This window comes from Pteropus medius, unplaced genomic scaffold (assembly GCF_902729225.1).
Source record: "Pteropus medius unplaced genomic scaffold, Ma_sr-lr_union100, whole genome shotgun sequence".
In the NCBI taxonomy this organism is placed as follows: Eukaryota; Metazoa; Chordata; class Mammalia; order Chiroptera; family Pteropodidae; genus Pteropus; species Pteropus medius.
The window spans coordinates 1,269,032-1,280,496 of NW_024345483.1; the positions used below are offsets into that span (position 1 = coordinate 1,269,032).

The window sequence follows — 11,465 nt, forward strand, 5'->3', positions numbered from 1 at the left end:
CAGACAGAGGAAGATAAACGCTATATGATTTCACTTATATGAAGATTCTAAGGAATAAAAAGAACAAACTAATCAAAAACAGACTCACAAATACAGTGGACAATTTGGTGATGGACAGAGGGGAGGGGAGCTGAGGGGCTGGGAGAATGGAGTGAAGGGCTAAAGAAGTACAAATTAGTAGCTGGTGGATGGTCACGGGAATGGGGAGCACGGCATAGGGAGTGAGTTAGCATTAATACATTGGCTAGGTGGAGGGTAAGGGGAGGGAGCGAGCAATTGGGGGGATCTTTTACAAACTACATAGATGTGTAACCAATGTACTGTATACTTGAAACTAATTAAAATAAATAACTTTTTAAAAAAGGGAAAAAACCATAATACAGTGCAAGACAATGTTGGGCAGTGATAACTGCCATTAAGAAGAAATAAAGCATAGTAAGGGGATCGACAGTGAAGGGGACCTTTTCAGTTTTGATAGATAGAGAGGCCTTCTCGGGTGGTGAAATTTGAGCCAAATCTGAATGACACTATGGGCCAAGCCATGTTCCAGGCCCAAGGAAGAACAAGTACAAAAGCCTTGAGACAGAAATATGCTAGTGCAGTTCTGTCGCTTCACTAATGCAGACATTAAAGTCAAAAGAGGGAAAGTGTCCTTTCCAAGACTATATATAGAGGAAGGAGTGAATTACTTAGTGATCCTGATACTCATGGATGACCACAATTAATATCTTTTTAATATGTGTGTGTGTGTGTGTGTGTGTGTATAAACCCACACATTGTTTTTTTCTTTTTATGTAAACTTTTTTTTTCACTAAACATATACAGGGCCAATTTCCAATGTCCATGAACATTGATCTATATTGTCATTTTTTTCATCTTAGTATTTGTACCAATTTGAAATGTCTTTTTTTTTGTTTTTTGAGGTATAATTTGCTTAAAGTAAAATTGATCCTCTTTAGGTGTATAGTTCTACAGATTTTTACAAACTTATACAGTTATGTAAATATCACCATAAGAAGAGAATAAAATTTTCCATTATCCCAAATAGTTCTCTCATGTTCCTTATAGTCAAATTGCCTCCTCACAGCTCCAGATCAGATCCCTGGCAACCAATGATTTGATTTCTGTCCCAACAGCTTTAATTAATTTTTTCAGAATGTCATATAAATGGCATCAAATAGTATGTAGACTAGCGAGTTCACTTAGAATAATGCTTTTTGAGATTCATCCACGTTGTCGTATATCAGTAATTTATTATTTTTATTGCTGAATAGCATTTCATTATTTGTGGATTCATTCACTAGCCGAGAGACACTTGTGTTGCTTCCAGCTTTTAGTGATCACAAATAAAGCTATTATAAATATTCATTTATAGATTTTTTAATGGATATGTCTTTATTTCTCAGGTAAATGTTTAAGAGAGGGACTGCTAGGCTGTATGGTAAAGGTGTGTTTAACTTTATAAGAAACTGTCAAACTGTGGTCCAAAGTGTCTGTACCATTTTGCATTGCCACCAGCAAAGTGTGAGAAGCTTAGTCACTCTATACTGTCATTTCTTTTTAAAACTTTACCCACTCAAATAAAAAATGTAGTGGTATTTCCTTGTTGTTTTAATTTGCTTTTTCTCTAATGACTAATGATGGTGAACATCTTTTCATGTGCTTATTTGCCATTCTTATTTCTTCTTTGGTGAAGCATCAGTTCAAGTCTTTTCCCTATTTTCTAAACAGACTGCTTACTGCTGTGATATATTAATTTCCCAGGACTGCTGTAACAAATCACCACACCCTTAATGAGTCAAAACAACAGAAATAAATTATCTTACAGTTCTGGATGCCAGAGTCCAAACTGAGTCTTATAAGGTGTCTGTCAAGGTGTCAATCAATGTGTCAGCAGGGTTAGTTCCTTCTGGAGGCGCCAGGGGAGAATCCATTCCTTGCCTCTTCTGGTGGCTGCTGGTATTCTGTGGCTTGCGGCCACATCATTCCAATCTCTGCCTCGATGGTCACATTGCCTTCTCCTTTTCTGTGGTCAAATCTCCCTCGGCCTCCCTCTCATTAGGACACTTGTGATTATATTTAGGGCCCATCCAGATAATTGAGTATAATCTCTACATCTCAAGGTCCTTAATTTAGCCACTTCTGCAAAGTTCCTTTTTGCCATATAAAGTAACATTCATAAGTTCCAGGGGTTAGGATCTGGATAACTTTGAGGGACATTGTTCGGCCTACTACATGAGCTTAGAGAGTTCTTCATAGATTTTGATTCGCTGTCCTTTATCTGATATGTGTTTCGCAAATATTTCCTCCCTGTCTGTGGCTTGTCTTTGCATCTTCTTAACAGTATCTCTTGAAGAGCACAATTTTAAGATTTGTATTCTGACAAAGTCCAATTTATAAATTTCGTCATCTTTTTCTATTATCATTTGTACTTTGTCTTATTTAAACAATCTTTGCATAAGCCAAGGTCACAAATATTGTCTCTTGTGTTTACTTCCAGAAAATTTTATAGTTTCAGGTTTTACATTTAAGCCTATGAACAATTTCGAGTTAATTTTTGTAAGTGGTATAAGATATGGATCCAAGTTTGTTACTCTGCATGTGGACAGTCAGTTGTTCCAGCACCATTTCGTAAAAAGATTATACTTTCTCCATTCAACTGCTTTGTCAAAAACCAGTTGGCTATTTATTTCTGAACTCTATTATGTTCAATTGATTTATGTATCAGTTCTTTCACTAATACTATGTTGTCTTGATTACCATAGCTTTATAGTAAGTCTTTAAATATAATAGTGTGGCTACTCTAACTTTGTTCTTTTTAAATTTGGTACTTTTGCTATCATTTTATTTTTGCTATTATATAGAAATACAATTGACTATTTGCATACTGGCCTTGTATCCTGGTCTTGTAGCTTTTCTGTAGATTCCTTGGGATTTTCTACATAAACATTCCTGTTGCCTGTGAATATGAACAGATTATTATTTTTCCCATTCCAATCTGAAGGCTTCCATGTCTTTTCTTTGTGTTATTGCATTGACTAAGACCTTGGGTATGATGTTTAATAGGAGTGATGAGAGTGTGCATCCTTGTTTTGCTCCCAATCTTAGAAGAAAGTTTTCAGTTTTTCATCATTAATTATGATGTTAGGAGTGTTTTGGTTTTGTTCTTGTTGTTGTTTTGTAAAAGTCCTTTTTTAAGAAGAGAAAGTTTCCTTTTATTCTTGGTTCGCTCAGAGTTTTATTACTAATAGACGCGTGATCATGTAGTTTTGTTTCTTTAGACTATTAACATGATAGATTACGTTGGTTTACTTTTGAATGTTGAACCAACTTTGCATTGCCAGAATAAATATCACTTAGTTTTTATCTATTTACTTGATCAGTTTGCTAATATTTTGTTAGGGATTTTCACATTATATTCATGAGGGATATTGGTTTTTAGTTTAGTTTTTTTTTTTTATACCATTTTGTCTAGATTTGGTGTCAGGGTAATGCTGGCATCATACAGTAATTTAAGAAGTATCCCTTTATCTTCTATTTTCTGGAAGAGTTTTTATGGAATTAATATTCTATAATCCTTAAATGTTTGATAGAAGTTGAAAATGATTTCATGTGGCTTTAATTTCTGGGAAGATTTTTTAATTCAGAATTCTATTCCATTTGTTTAATAGATGTAGGACTTCCGGTCATTTATTTCTTTTTGAGTGAATGTTGGTAGTTTATGTCTTTCAAGGAAAGACATAGTTTGTTGTTGGTAAGTCCCTTATTATTGTGTTAATGCCTGTAGTATATTGTCATTTTTAATGGCTGCCTGATATTACATTATATAAAGTATCATAATTTATTTAACCATTCTGTTATTCTTGAGCTTTTAGGTTACTTTTGTTTTTTTTTCACCATTATAAATATGATCAGTATATATATATATATATATATATATATATATATATATATATTTTAGTAGCGATGTCTGATTTCTTTAGATAAATCCTAGAAGCAGACTTTATATTTGTGTCTATTGCTCCATAAAAATCACTCCCAAACTCAGAGGTTTAAAACAGCAAACATTTATTATCTCACAGTTTGTGTAGGTCTGGAAACTAGGCTGGCTTGACTGGGTGCATTGGCTCAGGGTCTCTCACAAGACTGCAGTGAAGTGTTGGCTGAAGCTATAGTCATCTCAAGGTTTGTCTCAGAGTATCTGCTTCTCAGATCACTTACATGATTGTAGGCAGGATTTCGTTCCTTCCAGGCCATTGGACTGACAGCCTCAGCTCCTCACTGGTTGGCGGCAGACCAGAAGCTGCTCTTAGTTCCATAAACCTCCCTATAGGGAAGCTCAAAACATGGCAGCTGACTTACATTTGAGAAGCAAGAGAATGAGAGGGCAGAAGAGGGCTAGCAAGACAGAAGCCACAAGGTTTTAGTACCTAATCTTGGAAGTGGCATCCCATCACTTTTGTTGGATTCTATTTATTGGAAATGAGTCATTATGTCTCGCTCACATTTAAGGAGAGGGGACTACGCAAGAACACAAATACAAGGAGGTGAAGGTGTTTAGGAGGCATTTAGTGGCTGCACAGCAAGGGATGTTGGTTGAGAGGGTATGTAGAATCCTTTTATTGTTTGTTTGTAAAAAAATGTGATTACAGGTTCAATTCCAGCTCTGTTTCTCTTGTTCTTCAAATGCTTAGTTTTAAGAGATATTTTTAAAAGAAAATAATGAATAAATAGAAAACATTCATAAAGTATATGTAGAAGAAAAGAATAGTCATTCAATGAACACCCACATAACTACCATTCAGTTTGTTTGTTCATTTGTTTGTTTATTTTCTGCCTACAGCACCAGGTATTCCTAGGTGGAATCCTATTCAAGCACTAAGCAGGCCCGACCCTGCTTAGCTTCAGAGGTCAGATGAGATTGCAACGTTCAGGGTGGCATGGCTGTAGACTCAGTTTATTTTTAAAACATATATCCCTTCCTTTCTCTCTCAGGACTAACCACTATTCTATTTTTATAAATTTAATTTTATTTTTAGTTTCAAGCACATAGTACATTGGTTAGACATCTATATGGTTTGTAAAACAATCCCCCTAATTGCTCTTTCTCTCCTCTGGTTTTCCACCTAGCTATTACATTAATGCTTACTGTGTTCCCTATGCCATGCTCCCCATCCCCATGACCATTTATCAACTACTAATTTGTACTTCTTTAACTTTTCACCCCATTCTCCTATTCCCTAACTCCCCTTCCCTCTGGCCATCACCAGATCGTCCTCTATATTTGCGAGTCTGTTTTTGATTAATTTGTTCTTTTTGTTCCTTAGATTCTGCATATAAATGAAATCATATGGTATTTATCTTTGTCTGACTTATTTCACTCAGCATAATAACCTCTAGGTCCATCCATGTCGTTGCAAATGGTAGGGTTTCATTTTTAATGGCTGAGTAATATTCCATTGTATATATGAACCACAACTTCTTTATCCAATCATCTGTCGATGGGCATTTAGGTTGCTTCCATATCTTGACTATTGTAAATTGTGCCACCATGAACGTAGGGGTGCATAGATCTTTACAAATTATTGTTTTGGTTTTCTTTGGATAAATGTCCAGAAGTGCAATTGCTGGGTCAAAAGGTATATCTATTTGTAATTTTTTGAGAAACCTCCAGACTGTTTTCTACAGTGGCTTTACCAATTTGCAATCCCACCGACAGCATATGAGGGTTCCCTTTTCTCTGCATCCTTGCCAACACTTGTTTTTTGATTTATCGATGATAGCTATTCCGACAGGTGTGAGCTGATATCTCATTGTGGTTTTAATTTGCATTTATCTGATGATTAGTGACCTTGAGCATCTCTTCAAATGTTTATTGGCCATCTATATTTCCTCTTTGGAGAAATATCTGTTCAGGTCTTCTGTTCATTTTTTAATTAGATTGTTATTTTTTGTCATTTAGTTGTATGAGTTCTTTATATATTTTGGATATTAACCTCTTATCAGATGTATCATAAGTGACTATCTTCTTCCATTCAGTCAGTTGTCTTTTTGTTTTGTTGATGGTTTCCTATTCTATTTTTTGTTTGTTTATTACTCCCTTGCTTTTCTTTAAATTTAACACCTATATTTATTTTTAAACAACATATTGCTCAGTATTGTTTTCTTTTGAATTTTGTGTTGCACTGTATGTATTATTGTGATTTTTTTTGTCAAAAGTGATTTCCTGAGAATCATATGTATTATTGCATATAACTATATTTCATTCATTCTCTCTTAAATAGGATCCCAATGTTATACATCTATTAATGCTTCCTACTGGTAGTGAACATTTGCTATAACCAACATGTGCTTATTAATTATTCGTCTACTTGAATATGCCTCAAGGTGCGCATATACACAGATTTCTCTTGGAGATAAACATTGCCATTCTGGTGGATGTATGCTATGTACTCTATTGTGTTTCTCCCCAAATTCATCTGTTAAAGTCCTAACCCACAGGAACTGAGGATGTGTCCATATTTGGAGACAGGGTTTTTAAAGAGGTAATTAAGGTAAAATGAGGTCATGAAGGGGGCCCTAAACCAATATGACTGGTGTCCTTATAAGAGGAGATTAGGACACAGACACACAAAGACTGAGGGGTGACTATACGAGGACACAGTGAGAAGCCAGTCATCTGCAAGAAGAGAAGAGGCCTCAGGAGAAACTGAACCTTGATCTTGGACTTCCAGACCCCTAGACTGTGAAACAAAAAATTTCTGTTGAAGCCACACAGTCTGTGGTATTTTGTTATGGCAGCCGTAGGCAACTAGTAAACTGTGGGTATTTTGCTGTGATTGTGTCTTATCATTTATTACATCCCTCTGCCATTCATTTTCTCAAAATAATAACAGTAGCTAACACTTATATGGCTCTCACTGCATGCTAGGTATTGTTTTATGCACTTTATATGTATTAATTCATTTATGACTTACCATAACCTTGTGAGTTAGCTACATTTTACACACAAGTCCACTGAAGCACAGAGAGATTAAATTACTTTCCAAGGTCATGCCAGCATTTGGTGATAAAGTTAGAATTTGAACCCAGGCGGTCTGTTCCTTCACCATTTTGTTATATTGTTCATTGTTAATCATAATTCAAAATTTTGTGTTTCTTATTTAACTGCCTTTAAAATTTTTTATTACATATTTATGTATGCCTAAATAATATATGCTTTAGTTTTGCTTGTTTTATTAACTTTATTAAAAAGGCATCATACCATATGTTGTCTCAGGAGATAACATATGGGGTTATTTTAATGAACAGAAGTTGTTTATCGTAGCACATTTAAATTTTTCTGTCTTTTCCCTTATGGTTTGTACTTTTTCGTATCTTGTTTAAGAAATCTTTCCTTTGAACGTGCCTGATCTCATCTGATCTTGGAAGCTAAGCAGGGTTGGGCCTGGTTAGTACTTGGATGGGACACCACCTAGGAATACCAGGTGCTGTAGGTGTTAAAAATTTTTTTTCCTTACTCCAAGGCTATAAAATTCTGATCTTGTACTACCTTCTAAAAATCTATAGCTTTGCCTTTCACGTTAGTGTGGTTTTTTGTTTGTTTGTTTGTTTGTTTTTACTTCAAAGTAATTTTGTTTGATTGTTTTTACTTCAAAGTAATTTTAGACTCATAAAAAGTGGAGAAAAAGTATAGAGAGTTCCTGTACTCTTCACTCAGCTTCCCCAAATGCTAGTTACAGACCTTATTTAGATTTCAACACTTTTTACATGCAGGCTTTTTTATTTCGGTGTAGAGTTCTCTGAAATTTGACCCCAAGTATAGATTTATTTAACCACCATCACAATCAGTATACTTCCTTGAATTATCCTCCCCTCACCCCTAATCCCTGGCAACCATTGCTGTGATCTCTACCTCTATAGTTTTGTCATTTCAAGAATGTTATATAAATGGGATCACAATATGTAACCTTTTAAGATTATTTTTTTTTCGTTCAGCATAATTTGTTTGAAATCCCTTTAAGCTGGTGTGTTTATCAATAGTTTGTTTCTTTTTATTGCTGAATAGTATTCCATTGTATGAGTGACATTTCAGTTGTTTCCAACCATTACAAATAAAACTGCTGTGAACATTCATGTGCATTTATGTGTGAACATTCATGTGCAGTTATGTGTGGACATAAGGTTTCATTTCTCTGGGATAAATATACATGAGTGGGATTGCTGGGTCATATGTACATGTGTGTTTAACTTAATAGGAAACTGCCAAATCTAATAAACTGCCAAAATGTTTTCCAAAGTGGCTGTACCATTTTACATACCCACCAGCAATATATGAGTGATCCAGTTTTCCACATCTTCAGCATTTAGTGTTATCACAATATTTCATTTCATTTCACTTCATTTCATTTCATTTCATTTCATTTCATTTCATTTCATTTCATTTCATTTCATTTCATTTCATTTCATTTGTTTATTTTAGCCATTCTAGTGAGTGTGTATGGCTGTCTCATTGTGGTTTTGCTTCGTGTTTTCCTAATGACTAATGAACTAGTGAACATTTTTCATGTGCCTATTTGCCATCTGTATTTCCTCTTTGGTGAAGTGTCAGTTTAAATCTCTTTGCCCAATTATATTTTTTAAGTGCTGAATTTAGAAGTTCTTTATACACTCTAAATACAAGTCTTTTGTCAGTTGTGATTCACAAATATTTTCTCCTATTCTGTGGCTTGTCTTTTTGTTCTCTTAACAGTGTCTTCAGAGAGCAAACATTTAAAATTTTGAACTCCAACTCATCAATTTTTTAATAGTTATGGTTTTGGAGTCATATCTAAGAATCTTAAGGCAAAAAGATTTTCTCCTATGTTTTCTTCTAAAGGTTGTATAGTTTTATGCTTTACATTTAGACTTATGATTCATTTGGAGTTTATTTTTGCATGAAGTGGGGCCTGTTGGGAAGGGAGAGGGCACCTTGTTATTCTCATAGTGGGATGGTCAATAGGGCTTCATCTTCCAGTGTCTGCAACACTGGATGTGGAGGGGCCATGGCTTTTGTTGTTGTTGTTGCATTCACCTGGAGTAGAGCAGGTTTTGTCAAAAGGTTTCTGTCCTAATCTGTTTGAGCCAGGGGAGGGAGGTTGGGGGCTGGGAGAAGGTGAAGTAACAAGAAGTACAAATTATTGTAGTTGATAGATGGTCACAGGAATGAGGGAGCACACGGCTTTGCAATTGTAGCATTAATGTAATGGCTAGGTGGAGAGCCAGAGGAGAAAGGAAATTAGGGGGATTGTTTTTATAAATACATGCTGTGTCTAACCAGCATGCACAACATACACTGAAACAAATGTAAAATAAAACCAATAAATAAAATAAAATAAAAACAAAATAATAAATAAAAATAAAACAAAATAAATAAAATAAAATAAAATAAAAAATAAAATAAAATAAAATAAATAAAATAAAATAATAAAATAAAATAAAATAAAATAAAATAAAAAAGGTTTCTGTCTTACGTTGCTGCCCTCTTCCAAATCCTAGAGAGGACTGGCCAGAGGGAATATGCTTTCTGTAGGACTCTTTTTGCCTGCTTTTCTGGGATGTGAGCTGTCTTACACCTAAGCTGTGAGGCAAAACAAACATCCTGAGAACTCCCTGCTAAATCACCCCTGGAGTCCGGAGGTCCTTCCTCATTCCTCCCCCTCTTCTCACTGTGTCTTCTGATAACTATGCATTTTGTCCTAGGGTTTCCATAGTAATTAGTGAGAGGAATAGAGTGGAATGTGTTTACTCCATCTTTCTGGGCCTGGAGATCCACATTTAAGACTTTAAGTCACGCAGAATTTATTTTTGTGTATGGTGAGAAGTAGGGACCGAATTTCATTTTTTCAATATATATATAATCAGTTGCTAATAGTCCCCTTCCTCCTTCCTTCCTAATGATCTATGAAGACAGCTTTGATATCTGCTAAGATCCTGCCCCTCACCTCATTCTCCTTCAGAAATTCCTCAGTTTTTCTTGGCCATTTGCTCTTTCATCTAAAGTTTTGAATTCACTTGTCAAATACCATGAAAAACATGTATTGGGGTTTTTATTAAAAGTGCATTGAATCTGTAGATTAATTTGGAAGAGAATGGACAATCTTAAATTGTTGAGATTTCCAAACTATAAATGCAATATATTTCTTAATTTATTTAGGCCTTCTTTAATACCCTTGCACATCTCTTGTTAAATATATTTCTATTTACTTTCAGGTTTTTTTTTTTACACCTACAGCACCTGGTCTTCCTAGGTGGTCTCCCATCCAAATACTAACTGGGCCCAACTCTGGTTAGCTTCTGAAATCAGATGAGATCGGGCGTGTTCAGGGTGGCATGGCCATAGTACTTTCAATTTTTGATGCTAGGAAATTCCGAAGAGTTTAGAAAATTGAAAGATTATTGTCATCAATTAAAGAATTCTGTAAAGTGACTGGGCACAGACTACATCCACAAAAAGCCAAAGGTTGCTTATAATTTGGCAATAATTTGTTTGAAAGCATAGTAGGAAAAAAAACTTTCATTCACATCACAATATAAAATATCCAGGAATGAACTTAACCTGAAAGATATAGTTGGCAGTAAATATTTGCAACAAGCATTATAGACTAAGGGACACTACCGTTAACATACAATATTATTAGTAGTTAACAAGAAAAATACTGACTTCCCAGGTAAAAGACTTGAATAGAATAATGATACAAGAAGTAATATAAATCAACAGTAAACATTAAAAAATTCAACTTTATTTACAAAGAAAGAAATGAAAACAATGAGATATTTCTCACCTATATGTCTGGCAAATATTCCAAAGAGTGTTTCTTCACAATGTGACATGGGAAGGGAAACATCTGTCTCCTATACTTGATGGAATATAAATGCACATGTCTGTGCAGGACATTTGGCCATGTATATCAAACACTTCTCCTTCTAGACATTTATTCTAAGGAAGTCATCAGACTAGCATGCCTCACTTTCCTCATCTGCAAATGGGTTTAATAATGCCTTCCTCATAGAGTTGTTATGAATATCAAAGAGATAATTCCCTTAGGGCTGCTAACCTGTTCTTGGGGAAAATTCAAAAAAGGTGCCTCTACTATGCGGATAAACTATGTAGACAGGAGTCTAGGGCTTGGCAACTGGTCAGGGCCTCTGTGCAAAGAAAAAGGTGTCCCTGGCCCCAAGTGGATGCAATCCTGAACCCAGGTACTTTGCCTTTAGAGCAGAGAGTGGACTTGATGTAAGCACCTACTTTGCCAGCTGGCTGGAGCCTTTGTTCAGCACACCTATACAATGGCCTTGAGTCATAATCTTAGCAAAATGCCTAGCACTTAATGATCATTAAATATTATTTATTAGTATGTTCACGGACATCAATACAGTGCTATTACAGTGGTGATAAATTGAAAAATAATCGAAATGTCCAATAA

At 35.1% G+C, this 11,465-nt stretch overlaps 1 pseudogene; it reads right to left on the reverse strand.

Annotated features, from left to right (window-relative positions):
- Positions 1-10,264: 10,264 nt before the first annotated feature.
- LOC120611517 (uncharacterized) lies at positions 10,265-10,383 on the reverse strand (annotated as a pseudogene).
- Positions 10,384-11,465: the final 1,082 nt, after the last annotated feature.